We start from the raw sequence: 14741 nt of genomic DNA, 5'->3' as shown, positions 1-14741 counted from the left end.
GAGCTACACAAATCTAATTTTTTTTGAAAGTACAAACATATTTAGCTAATTATTTTGTAGCACATCATCAACCTATATGCGAATTAACTAAACATTTTAATTGAAATAGGATTATTTAAAAATAAACCTTTACAAAATCTATGGTCACAAATTAATATATATATATATATATATAACAACTTTCTTATAGATACCGAGAAAAAAAACTTCCTTATAGACGAAATTTGTTTGAGCAATCATGGACGAACCTTTATCAATCGTCAATATTTTAAACCATCTATAAGCTTTATTTAATAAGTGGTCAACCATCTTTTTGATACTAGCTTGCACATACACCGAGTCTTTCATCTAGCTAGTTTTTAAAACCAATACTTATATTTGTGGTATTATACCATTGGCTGGGATTAGATCATCAATTAGGATGAGCCATGTCGACCTAAATGAATCGGCATAGCCTAAATTAAAATGATCAAGTTTGTCTTGAATGATCCAAAATATTCTTATATATCTATTATCTATTATCTATCTATTATATCTATGTAAAGCAGAAGAATTTCGAGGCGCTTTGACTGAGAGTATGATATATTTTCACCATCTCATGACATTCTTTTGTTCTTACATAATATAAAACTATGAATTCCCTTTTTAAAAATTGCAATCTAAAATAATCTAAAATATATGCATTTCTTAGGTATGAAGTAACAATAAAATAATATATACATTTACTTAATTACGAAGTAAAAATATTATAAAATGTAGAATATAATAATAATAATATTATTATTATTATGATAATATAAATTAATAGCTAACGTATAATTTCGACTTATTCTAATATTTTATTTTATTATATTATATATTTTATTTACTTTTCAATAAATAAAAAACTTTGCCATACACCTATTTTGTTTTATTAAGCATTTACTATTTAAAACTAAAAAGGAAAATAAAAAATAGATCCGTTATTTTCTGTTGGATCTCCACTTTCTCTCATTGTCTTCCTCATTAAAATGATATAAATGCAGAACCGATGAATATATCAGTTTCTTTGCCTCATTTACTCTTTTTTCATATAGATTTTACTTCTCATTTTGATTAATTCATTGAGATTGTACTCACTACTCTTTATGTGCACTAATTTCCAATGTTAAAAAAAAGTTTCTCATACTGCTAATATTATTTCTCATCATTAATTTGGTTAATGCTATATTTTATATTTCATTTTTCCTTTGCCATATCCTGTAATAAGAACGAAGATGTGGACGTGTAAATATATTTTTATTGTAGCAAGATGCATATATATATATATATATATATTTAATTCTTGAATATTATAATGAAAATAGTAAATTAGTCGGTACATATAAATATAGTGTTGTACACCCATTGATCAAATTATAAGTTGCAATCTTTTATTATTCTCTCAAAAACTCTAATATTTTGTTACTTTCTAAATTATTTTCAATGTAAATTTTTTTATAATCTTATTGTTTGTATATAATATTAAGCACGTTTTATGAACTGCTGTATACTTATACAACAATGCACAACAAAGATTCGCATAAGTCAAAAGGGAAGCACTAGAAAAATATTCAGTTGTAGCAAAAATCATTGCGCAGAAATAAAACTCATCCCAATTCATTGACAAAATATGCACTTAATTACTATAACGTAAATATACTAACACGGCAATGCACATAAATGATAGGATAAAATGCAATGACTTCCCTTGAGTTTTGAAGAAATAAAACTCCATCCAATTCATTGACAATGGCCGAGTCATTGCTTTCCATAAATATATCAATTTGCGCCATAACATTTAGATTTTTTCTTCTCAAGTTCATACATTTATTATTATTATTATTTTTTCTGAATATAGGCACCACTTATCGTATAATTCTTTCTTAGCATTAAAATATATGTTCTTTAATTTTTGAATAGAAAAATTTAAAAATCAAATAATTGTGTCATTTCCTCAAATCTCGAAGGAGGCCATTGCATTTTACCCTAAATGATATATAACTTGTGCATGCACGGGTACTCTTTCTAATTACAAATGTACGTTTATTACAGTAATAATCAATTTCATGGTCAAAGGACTGACTTAATTGAAAAAGGGGTAATAAGTAATCACCAAATGTGGTGATCTAGTGGTCCCAAATTTACTCCCAAGTGGTTTGGTAATCCAAGGTCCCAAGTTCAAATCCCCTTTAGGCATATGTGTCAAAACATTTGCTAAAAGTGTGCACTTTGCTTGGGCATGGGGTACACCTTTGATGGTGCTACTCTAATGGGGCCAGTACTTGCGCTGGTTGTTCGGTTTATCTGAAATGTTCGCAGTTGAATACAAAAGTTTGAATATTATATAGCGGGGTATGACAAGATTGCCACTACTACTGCCCATCATATTATTCATCAAAAAGAAAAAAAAAAGGGGCAACATGTAGTAGCGCACGCTACTGCCTAAAAATTAAAAGGTTATACAATCGACTGTTACTAGTGATACTATTTGTATTGTCTATTTGAATTTCTATCATTTTACTAGTAAACCTCTTTTGTAAATGAAAAGAAAAGAACGAAGTTAATTTTATGAATAGAAGTACTGCATTCAACTTCGACGACAGGAGTTTTGGATACTCGTTTTGTAAGCTGTGGGTTGACTTGGAACAGGTGTAGCACCGTTGTGAGCAGGAAGTTGACGAAAATGGACACAGCATTTCCGGGTTTGAGCAACAGAGTCCATTGGTCACTAACAATGTTCTTAAAGAGGTGCTTTTGGAGAATAAGGCGGGTAATTTTGGGAAGAAGTTACAAGCTATATACATGAACATGACGAAGTCTATTGACTTGTGTTGAGGTAGCCGCTATATACTTTGCAGATGGCCGGTGGTAAGTTTGATATGGTCTGACATTAGTGAATTTAGCACTTTTTCTTAATTATTTGAAGAATGTTGAAGTTGATGATGAAGATCAAGCATTACTATTGTTGCGCTCTGAGACCAAGTCCTACAAAACAGTTAGAGAAACTTTAATATAAGGTTTATGATAAGCACGGATGCAGCCAACAAATTTTTTTAGGAGGGGCAATACATAATAAAACTAACATCAGTGTGAAATTCATTCAAATTTTCTTCCGATGGTATTAATGGAAAAAAAAATTGAATTTGCTTTCTTAATACTACAGAAATTTGGAAGTCTTGATTTTCAAATATCTTGGCAAATTAATGGAGGAAGGTTTGTATTTAAACTACCAAAAACTTCCTCTTTTGCCTATTAAATTCATGTTTTAGGTTATCGATAAATTTCGAGAGAGGATCTTTTATTCTTGAAAATGGCAAGTTATACTATTCTTAGAAATTTCTGAAGCTCAAAAAGTACTATACAAATTATTTTTTCCGAATTAAGTAATTGGGGCAAGTTAGAAATTTAAACTTTTTATGGGATTTCCAGTTCTTGTACATATATTTAATTGGAGATTACAAATCTTGGGGCGAGGATTAAAGACAATGTGTCTTCCCTGATGATAAGTTGTTCGAGGAGGAGAAGAGTAATTTGTTGATTTTGAATTTGACAATGAGTGGGCTCAAGTAGCAACAGATCTAGAGGAAGACAACTGTCGAATGGGTCCAATCAACAACCCTAGTCGAAGAACAAAGAAAAGTTTTGCAACTATAAGAATGGGCACATCAAGTTCGAATGCTTTTAGTTGCAATTGAGAACAAATGAGAGCAACAATAATGAATAGCCAAAGGATGATGTAGCTGATATTAGTATGGTCCAGAATGAGGATGATCTTAAGTTGTTGATGAAAACCGATAAATCGAAGTTTACAAGCGAATGGTTTCTTAATTATAGATGTTCATATCAATGTGTCCAAATATGGATTGGTTATCCACTTAAGAGTCCTACAATGCACAATACCTTAGGCGATCATATTGTCATCCCTCCTAATTAATTAGCATCTTTTATAATTAGTAGTTTGCCCCAAAAAATTGGCTAAGAAGGTATGTGAACTCATCCTAACCTACACGGTGGTATGGTGGTGAATAGATTAATAATATATCGTGCATTATATTGTTATATGTAATATTACAATAGTGAGAAAATAAGTTTTCGTCTAACTTTTACTTTTCAAAAATATCATTACTGCAATTTTATTATAACTTATAATCGGTGGATTAAAGGGCGATTTAGTAAATTAACTACAACACAATAATTAACAACCCCAAATTTTCTCTCTTTTCCTCCTTTCACTCTTCTCTCTCCCCTCTCGCTTCTCTGTCCATGATAGTCAACTACCGACCTATCCAACATTTCCATTCCTACATTGAAAAGAAAAAAGAAAAGATTTATAATTCCTTTTAATTTTATGTATGAATTTCATGCACAATATATATTTTTAGTAAGATATTACATTATTCATAAATCAATATGTTAAAAAACATATTTTATAAATTATGATAGTAAAAATTACTCAAAAACCACACCTATCGCGGCAATAGATTTAGTCTCTTTATTGAGAGTTTATTTTAGTCTCAAGTAATTAGAGCTTCATATAAGTTGTTCATTAATTAATTATGTTTGGGGAGACCATTAGTTGTGACTAATGAAGAATCTATATAGAAACTAGCTCAAACCTTTGATTTCAATAAGGTCTGACAATAAAAAATTGGTCTGCCCGAACACAATATAGGATAATGATCACAACTTATTTTGGATTGCAAGTTGATTTCAGCTAATGTCAACCCTAGTGAATGTCTACCCCAAGCGGGCATATAATGACGTTTGTGCCCAAAATTAAGGAAGCTAGGCAGATATTATTTACTTTAAGTACGTATAGCACCCATAATATAATGAAGAAAATAGGCTAGGAAAAACAATAGTACAGGTACTATATGTACATACATACGTGTAAATATGTATCCACAAGCTAAACAAAAAGAATAAAAGGAATTTATTTAAAAGATTATGGACATTAAATATTTTTAATCACGGACAAGTTTTCCAATTTTGTATAAAATATTTTATAGAAGTTAGATTTATAGTAAATTAAATGGTATCTGGAGAGATATTTATTTTTAAATATAGTAAATTAAAACATTTAATATTAACGGTTACATCCTAGTTATCAGGTCCCTTCTCGCTCGATTCAAAAGGTTATCATAATATATAGAGGTATGAAGGATTGTGCGTGTTATTGTATTATGTGTCTACTTAAAAGTGTTTCGTGTACACTTACAAACTTGCAAATCGATGATAAAATATCTTCGCCATGTTTCTCCTTTAAGCTCGCTAGTTCTCTTGTTGCTCGAGCATATTAGGACTTTGATATGTTAATTTGATGTTTGTTAGTTATCAGACTTGATCTTGGATACATGCATGATTACATTGTACATACATTTTGGAGTCTCAATAAAACTTAAATTTGATCATTTCTCTCACTAGTATCGGTTTTACGAGGAATCAATCCTGTATGGTTTAATTCTAGAAAAAGTGCTCAAGAATTCCGATACCATGGGTGCTACACTCAACTCAAGTTTTGGTCTATTACATGGAGATCCTTATCCATGTGAAGCAGAAGCCTCATGTTAAAAATTCATCAATCATCGTCATGGGAGGTTCATATGGAGGAAGTAAGTCAAGATATTAATAAAAAATCAAGATTAATAATAAATTCTTCAATTCTCAAGCTTCATATTTGATCTAAATTCACCAATTCCATTTGTAATTTTTTCGTCGGCAATTTGCAAATATCTTGTAGTACTTTCTACATGGCCCTGGTTGAAGTATCCAATGTCACCCTTGCTGCTTTTGCTTCACGGGCCGTGATCTTTATACTCGACAACTTCACCCCACATTATGGTCATTTTTCAGTTGTCAGTAAGGATTTCGTAGTAATATTCGTATAACTCCGCATAAATTTAATATTGTTTAAATTATTAAGTGCTCAATAGGGGAAAAAAAGAGAGAACATAGAAGCTACCGAATCATAAAGTGCAGGACACTAGTGAGACTTGCCATGACACCATAAAATAATCATGGTCGGAGAACGATAGGGTATCCTTCGAGCCAGATGGTCTCTCAAAGTTGAGCAAGACATTCAATACTTTCTAGTACGTAATGTGACAACCTCATTAGAATGATAAAAAAAATCTTTGTTTAAAATTTTCTTTTTATGTGTCAGCCTGTTGAAAGATACTGCTAATTGGAGTATTTGCGGGCTTGGCTCAATATAACAATCCACAAAGGAAGCTTGTTGTTTGCTTTTGCGGTGGAATCAATAACTCAAATGCAAGTTCAAGTGGTGCTAGTTGGGGTATTTGCGAGCTTGGCTCAATGTAACAATCCACAAAGAAAGCTTGTTGCTTGCTTTTATGATGGAATCAATAACTCGAATGCAAGTTCAAGCGTTGAGCAAAGTATTTTCAAGACTTGCTGCTATGAGGGCTCTGCGTGCTTGCAGCTCCTTCATTAACCCCATGGTTAATAAGTCTCATGCCGATATGGGATAGGATTGACATGGTCATATATATCCTTAATTTCTTTATTTATCCAATATACTAATGTCATGACTGATGCATCATTTCTATAGTAGCTCTTGAAAATTTATGGATAACTTGGCTGTGTGATATAGATATGGAAATATAACAAGACTTCATTGGTATATTGGATAGGTATGGAGTGATCGTATATGCCCTAGCCCAATCCAAGAATAACATGTTCAAAATATATATTATCTCATTAAGAAGTTCCATTGATGTCTGCAATATCATACACCGTTGTTCCTCGGCTATGCTGGTTCCCCGTGGATTTTATTGGTTAGGTACATGCCTCATATTACCATATGTATTTCTTTTTTTAAAGTTTACCTTAGGATTGTTTCCTATTTGTACGTAATCAGATATAAGTTCATGCAAATACATTTATATTCTGTGCAGGACTTGAAATCAGTTCTCCCTCAATTCTCTAGCAAAATTATATTCTCCAATGAGTTAAGAGATCCTTAAGCAATGGTTTGCAGGTAGGATACGATTCAAAAGCCAAATCTTTGAAGTCGTGATGGCATGTTATAATAAGCTGTGTGCTCTAAATACAAATCACTTGGACAAGAGCCGGATATGATTCTTATGATTTTAAGGGTGCCAACTTCGCTGGGCACAAATTCTTAATAGCTTTATATGCATCTAAAACTTTCAAGGTATTACGTTCCAAATGAACCATTTGTGAATTTTGTAAGCAACAATAGGTGACTTTTTTTTTCTTGTGTTGTCAACAGAGGAATATGGAGGATCGTGCTTGGTAGAGATGGTTTTTTAAGGAACTAGTGGAAGAGCCCCCGGCTCAATCCCTACTTTTATTGTTATTTTACATGGTTTAAATCTTGTGGCTTTTTGTTTTACCATAAATTGATTTTGACAAAGGATATAAATATATAATAAAAATTCTAAAATATTTTCTTCCATTAAAGTTTAATGTTATTATTATATATTATATGACAATCATTTCGTTAGAAACACATACTAAATGTAAGTAACTAATAATTGAAGAAAGTTAAATTATGAAGACAGTGTTGGCTTAGTGCTATCAAATTATTAAAAAAAAGTTGTCGAAGCAATTTTAGAGGAAATATGAGAAGAAAAGTATCAATAATAAGGTGGTGATAATTAAAACGTTGTGGATCAAATAAATAACCAATTATAAAAACGATAAATTTGTTCAAGGTAGGAGAACAATTATGATGATATTTTCTAAAACTTTTAGAAATAAGAAAGTAAAAAAAATCCCTATAATATTAAATGATTCTCCCCTAAAATAATTTGAGTCTAATTTTGCTTTATCATTGGAACTTTACTGTAAAAATGATGAAGAAAATTGTATATAGAATCATTTTTCGATTTAGATATATGAAATTCAAGTACTCCTTATGTAGGAAGAGATGATATTAATATTTAAATTAAAAACTATACTAAAAAGAAAAGAGCGTAAAGTATGGTGTTTTTAATAAGTGGATAGACATTTACCTACTTTTATAGAACTCTATATATCCATAGTATGAAAGTTGTATAGCGCTTGGTAAATTTATTAAGGGTTAATTGCACCGGTGGTCCAAAAAATTCATGAATGTTTCAGATTGGTGCAAAATATTTTTTTGGTAACTTAGTGGTACAAAATGTTTCAAAAACTGTTTCAATGTAGTGCATTCCGTCAATTGCCCCTGACGTTGCGTTAATATTTTGCTAACGTGGCACGTCCTATGTGTCATTTTTGTTACGTGAAATCAATTATAGTACGACACGTCATTTAAAAGGATATAAAATCTGAAAAATCAAATAAAAATATAAAAAAATAAAAAATAGAAAAAATTTGGAAATATAACAAAAAAATAATTAAAAACTTTTTATAAATAATTTTAAATTTTAAAAACTTTTAAAAATAATTTTAAACTTTAATTTTAATTTTAAATATTAAATATTAAATATTTTATTATTATTTTTAATTTTAAAGTAAAAAATTTTAATTTTTAATTTTTAATTATTTTTAAAAAATGTTTTAAATTATTTTTAAAATTTTAAAATAATTTTTTTTCTATATTTTTAGTATTTTTATGTATTTTTTATTATTTTGTGTATTTTTATTGGACTTTTTTCAAATTTTATGTCCTTTTAAATGACGTGACGCACTATGATTGGTTCCACGTAACAAAAGTGATTTCTAGGACGTGCCACGTTGGTAAAATGTTAACGGCGTCAGGGGCAATTGACGAAATGCACTACTTTGAAACGTTTTGTACCAACAAGTTACCAAAAAAATATTTTGGACCAATTTGAAATATTCATGAAACTTTTTGGACCACCGGTGCAATTAATCATTTATTAAATAATAATATTCTGTTTTGTAGTTTTATCCCTAATGAGGGCATCTGTGTAAATGAAAACAAAAGAAAGATGGAAGGTATTACAAAAAGTAGAAGAAGGGAACCCTATATCTAATCTAATACTATTAATGAAGGGAATTTTCTCTGTTTTGTAACCGTTATTCTAATAATTTCCCTAATGTATTCCTTCTAAAATTTGTACAAATTGCAATACTGCTCCCTAACTAGAATTACCGAAATTGCAAAATAACCCCCCAACCACCCCCACGTTGCCCACGATTCTGATTTCTGAGCACCAGTCTCCAGATTCTCTCCATTAGCGTTCCAAATCCTCAGGGTGCCTTTTCCCAACTGTTTCCTCCTATGCCTGTCCCCCGCGTTCCGTTTTCAATTCACACATTAAAGGTATTCATTTTTGGACAACTGAAGCCTCTTCATGATTGCTTGCAGCTGCTGAATATCTCTGTCATAGATGCACTATTACTTACTCAACTAATACGCTAACTTAACCCATGTCTTCTTACCGTTTGGATAGTTTGCCCGCCACTCAGTCAAGAGACGCATTGCTTGAGCTTCGTCTTTCTAATACAAGTGACTGCATGCAATTCCTTTGGGTTCTATAAAGAGTCCTAGAATAGAAAAAGGAAGCTTCAGAAAATGCGTGTAGTATTGTCTGGAGCGGGTAACTGAGGAGATGGTGAAGAGGTTCTTCTAGGATATGGATCATCCAGACGTAACTTTACTGCGTGTCCTGCGCAAGATTCATGATCTGTTCACAGTCAAGCTCTGAAGAAGAGGAGACAGCCGCATGCTGATTACATCGCATATATTTTTCATGATTAAGTAAATATGTAAACTTATATTGCAAAATGGAAATTACAATGCGGATCTTCTGCGTTTGATAGTAATTTTGATCTTCAAAATGTGTTATATTAGCGACATATTTGGGATTTGTACATTAGAAAATACTTGGTGAATTATTCCTTTGTACATTTCCAATAATGTACTTAGCGATATTGGGACATTAGGAGGTCTCCTTATTTGATTGCTCTTTCTGTACTCGGTGTACTCATTCACCTATACAGAATTCGAATTGCCTTATTCTATGGCAATCTACATGTTATGTGTACGTAATCTTGTTCGATATTCTCTCCATGCTTAACACTACTTAACTATCAAGGTATTGTTTGAGCATATATAATGCGTACTGCAGTGCTATAAAAAAAATTCTAACTGCAGTGCTGCGGACAACGTAATGAAAATTTTTTGGTTCCATTTTCTATTCTCTTTGTTTATTGAGACTAGCCCTCACACTTGCGCGATTGCTTTCGAGCCTTGGAGCAAACTCGATCATGGATTAACATTCCAAAATATACAAGTCTTGCCTTACATATTTTCATAATTATACCCGTTTGAACGTAAATGACATTCTAAGGACCAATCTAAAAACTATGCTAGGGAGCAACACGGACTGTGAATTCATCTAATCGATGTAGAACAAATAACTCTTGCAGGCCGCTTTGCTGACAGCAATTTCTTTGGTTGTTCTTTAAAATGTCATTTACGTTCAAACGGGTATAAGTATCAAAATATGTAGAAATGGGCATAATTATAAAAATATGTAAGGCAAGACTTCTATATTTTGGAATGTTAATCCCGTGATCGAGTTTGCTCCAAGGCTTGAAAGCAATCACATGAGGGCTAGTAAAAAAAAAAAAAAAAAAGCACTTTCGTGTGTTTCATATTGGTGAGTTTTCACACATATGAATGCTATTTGTGCCTTTTCGCTTAAAATATAACTACCTTCTTAATGGACCAGATGTATTTCCTAATGAAGTAGCCAATTATTAGTTATGTTTTATTTGCGATCGATTCCTGTTCTTTCACTGTGCATTTGCCCGAGTGATTGCTACTTTGAGGCTCTTCTTTCAGCATGCTTTACAATTATATAAAACCTGTTGTGCCTTGGGCATCTAAAGGTCCCTTCAAAAGAAAAAAACAACAAACTTTCTGATTATATGTTTTTTCGCGACTGATTTCTATTCTTTCGCTGTACATTGTACTCATCCTCCATTGGTCACCGATCACTGCATTTTATGTCTTTGCGGCACTTTTAAAGATAAAACTCCATTATCCGGCACCAATTGCCCGCTTTGTGTTCGACAAGCCGTTGTGTTATGCTCTTTGTATACTTTTTAGTTTGTTTCTATGCTTCTGCTCAGCAATCTGTGGTTTCGAGGGGGCAGTACAAATGGCCATGAAATCAGGCTCCGACGATATACAGGGCCATCCCATGGCCACTATGCAGGTAATCCGAGTTTCTGGAAGAACAGTAGATTCCTATTTTGCAAAAAAAATAAAATAAAATAAGGAATTAAATGATACCCTGATGTTGAAATTTATGTAGCCGTACAAATGGAGTCTCTATTACATCATTCGGTTCTTAGGTTAAGAAAGTTTGATTTTAGATATTAGTTAGTGAATGAATTGTCCGTATGCTTTATTGGAGGAAGATAATGGTCGACCGGAAATGTCATTCCCTTCCGAATCTATTCCGTGGGAATAACATTTCCCGCCTTTGTTTGCATCCGGAATAGAAATGACGATTCCGGATTCGGCCTCTCATGCCCCACTCCCTCCTCCATGTGTATTCCCATCAGGAATACACCACAATCACCATTTTCTCCCTCCGTCTGCCCCGTCTCTGCTGCCTCCGTCTGCCACTGCCACCGCCGCTCCGCCCTCCGGTCCTCCATCGCCACCATCTCTGCTGCCTCCCTAGCTCCACCTCCGGCTGCGGCTTGGGTTGTTCCCAACCGACCCAGCCTCAAAGAAGCCAGATCGGGGTGGGATGGTTCAGCCACGAACCCTGGGCTTGGGAGCCCGGGGAGACGACGAGGCGAGATCGCTGACCCCACGGCGAGGCTCATTGAGGACCGACGACGTCGTGAGCTCCTCCAGTCAAATCAATCGAGGAGGTTGGATCTAGGGTGGGTCAATGGGTCGGATTCGAGCTCCTGAGCCATGCAGGAGGTTGACCTTGACACCGCGCTTCTCGAGCCTGGGATCGTCGAGACCTAGGCTCCGGACCGTCGGGCTGATTATGCAAAACTAGCCATGGGGTCACGGGGAGGTGGGGCTGTGCGTTTGGCACGGAAAGCTGTACTGTTCATCCTCTTAAAGAAGATGAACAGTATCATTTTCTTTTTTTTTTTTAAATTATGTTTAATATAATAATTTAATATGTTATGAGGGATATTTCTGATTTTCGCCATTTTTTTATTTTGTCTAACCAAATAAAATAAAGTTTGATCAAAATTCCTAATCTATTCTCTGTTCATTCGATGATCGTGATGTGGCGCCCTTTCTTTGTACTGATTTGAGACCTTTTAAAAACAAAAAAAAAATCTTTGGTATTAGCTGGAATGCTTTCCCTTCCATGCTTGCTATGGAGTCTCCTGTGCATGCAGATATTGCCATAATTATTGCAAACACAAGGACACAAATAAAATATATTGTCCTGACAAAAGGAGATGCAAGTGCATTAAGTCCGAACACTGCTGTAAATTTGTTAATCATATAAAGATTCGAGAGAGACTTCTTCAGCTCAGTTAAATTTGTTTTTCTGCTCTTTCTTGTACGATTTTTATTTAAGTGCTCATATTGCTTGCACATTTTTCAAATGTTTCTAAACTATTTTACAAGCTCTTATATCTACATTCTGTCTTTTTTCTATTTTTCTTTTTCTTTTTTGTACCTGTAAAGTATGAGATTAGATGTTCAACTGTATGTTAGTACCATGACTTCGGGAACCTCACTGGTGCAAAGAGGGCCCATGTCACCCCCAATTAATTTCCCTCTTATTTATCTTCGACGGTTTATTTTCTCTGACGGGATCATGTTTCCTACTGCAATTAGGAGTCGTGGAATGAGGGCGTTGTCCCGAATATGATCAAAACAATGCTTTTTATATGTGGCCCGTTCGGGTAAACTGTGACTATTATAGTTCATGTTGTCTGAGCCGGTATTATCATTTACGGTCTTAAGAAAATGTCTTTTCTGGTAGTAGACTTTATTTACATTGAATCTTTACTGCAGTAGGGGTTCGTGCCAAGTGAAGTCCTGAGCTCTTTCAATTGAACATAATCTCATATATGGATTATCTATGTTTTCGAATTATCTAGCCGCACTTTCTAAGTTTCTGACAAAATGAACGATATACTCATCTATAACAAAATGTTTCTTGAACTTATCTTCCTTCGGCATAAAAGAGCATTAAGCATATCTTACTCTTACTAGAGAGCATAGACAGCTAAACTTTATAGGTTGTTGATGCACAGGTCAATTGCTTAAGACATCGTGAGTAAACCATGTGTCTGCAGCTAGCACTATGGTGTATGATTTTTTCTTGTAACATCTTACAATCTATTGGTTTCACATAATTCACCAATCACCATGACTATAGCAGCAAAAAATATCAGGCTTCTTTAACAGTTTGTGATTTCTGCAGGAAAGGGAAGGAGTACAGGGTTGAAGACAACATTAGAAAGAAATGCCTACTTGTGGCAAATATTCAACATATTTCATCAATTTGATCCAAATTAGTTTGTCTCGGTCTCTGTACGCTTCTATCAAATTGTTGGCCTAAATAATCAAGTGGAACCACTTGAGAAGGTCATTGTTGAACTAAAGAGTACCATGTAAAGCGATTATGTTAAACCAACCTTTCCTCCTCTTTGTTATTGAAGGCAAATTATATGCTATACATTTAGAAGTTTGTTTATTTGAGGTTACTGTTTTAGTGTGATAATTTAGTTGTGATGTGTCTTAGGGAATAATATTTGATCTCTTATAATAATTCTGCTTCATCAACCAGACTTGCTTAATCGATAGACTTTGCATTCGTAGTAGCCTTGTCCCTCTTTTTAAGAAAGTATAGATTGTAAACTCTCTGAAAATGTACACCACTTGCCACGCACGTGGCTTCTTACTAGTAAAAGGAAAAAATAATAAAAATGAGAAAATTTGATTGGAAAGTTTCAAACATGGGACAATGGATGCAATTAACGATGTTTGTACTACTATAACCAGTGTTATCAAAACTGGACCGGATGATGAACTGAAAAGGATATGGATTCATGGGTTTATGGGTCCAATTGGGAGTTCGATGGGTCGGACCGCACGTTTAATTAAAATAAAATAAATATTTATATTATTTTAAAAATTATAATAATTAAGATAAAAGTATGATGATTTCAAATGAATATAAGAATAGTGTAAGAAAATATTTATATTTAATATTTTTTACTCCAAATAAATATTGGATTTTAATAAGTACTTAAAAGTAGAATTTAAAGAACAATAAAATAGTGGTGGTTTTGTTGGTAGTATACTAGTATGGGAAGCAAGAGGTCATGAGTTCAAATCCTTATACAACCAAGCAATTTTTATACTAAAAAAACCCATAAAACCGACCAGTTCAATGGAATTTTTCTCAAAACCGGCCGGTTTAATGGGTTCGCGGTTCAAATATGCAATTTGGGTTTCAAGCGAATCGGACCGGACATGGTGCCGGTTCCCAGTCCGATTGAACTGGCCGGTCCAGTCCGATTTGGTAACAATGACTATAACACCAAACTTATGCTCACCTCCCACTTTCTTTAAATCTTTTTAATTATTTTTGGAGTCTAAAATGTTAATGTAGGAATATGAAGAGTCCATTATTAAGAGGTTTCTAAATTTGTGAAACTGTTGATGTGGTAAAATATTATTATGTGAATCGAGACCTCCTATTACACGATATTGGGTAGCTGAAATTAAATACCTATAATAGTTAGATAGTTCACTTAATTATTCTTTCCCGTAG

This window comes from Punica granatum, chromosome 3, assembly GCF_007655135.1.
Source record: "Punica granatum isolate Tunisia-2019 chromosome 3, ASM765513v2, whole genome shotgun sequence".
Classification (NCBI taxonomy): domain Eukaryota; kingdom Viridiplantae; phylum Streptophyta; class Magnoliopsida; order Myrtales; family Lythraceae; genus Punica; species Punica granatum.
This window is presented reverse-complemented; position numbering follows the sequence as displayed.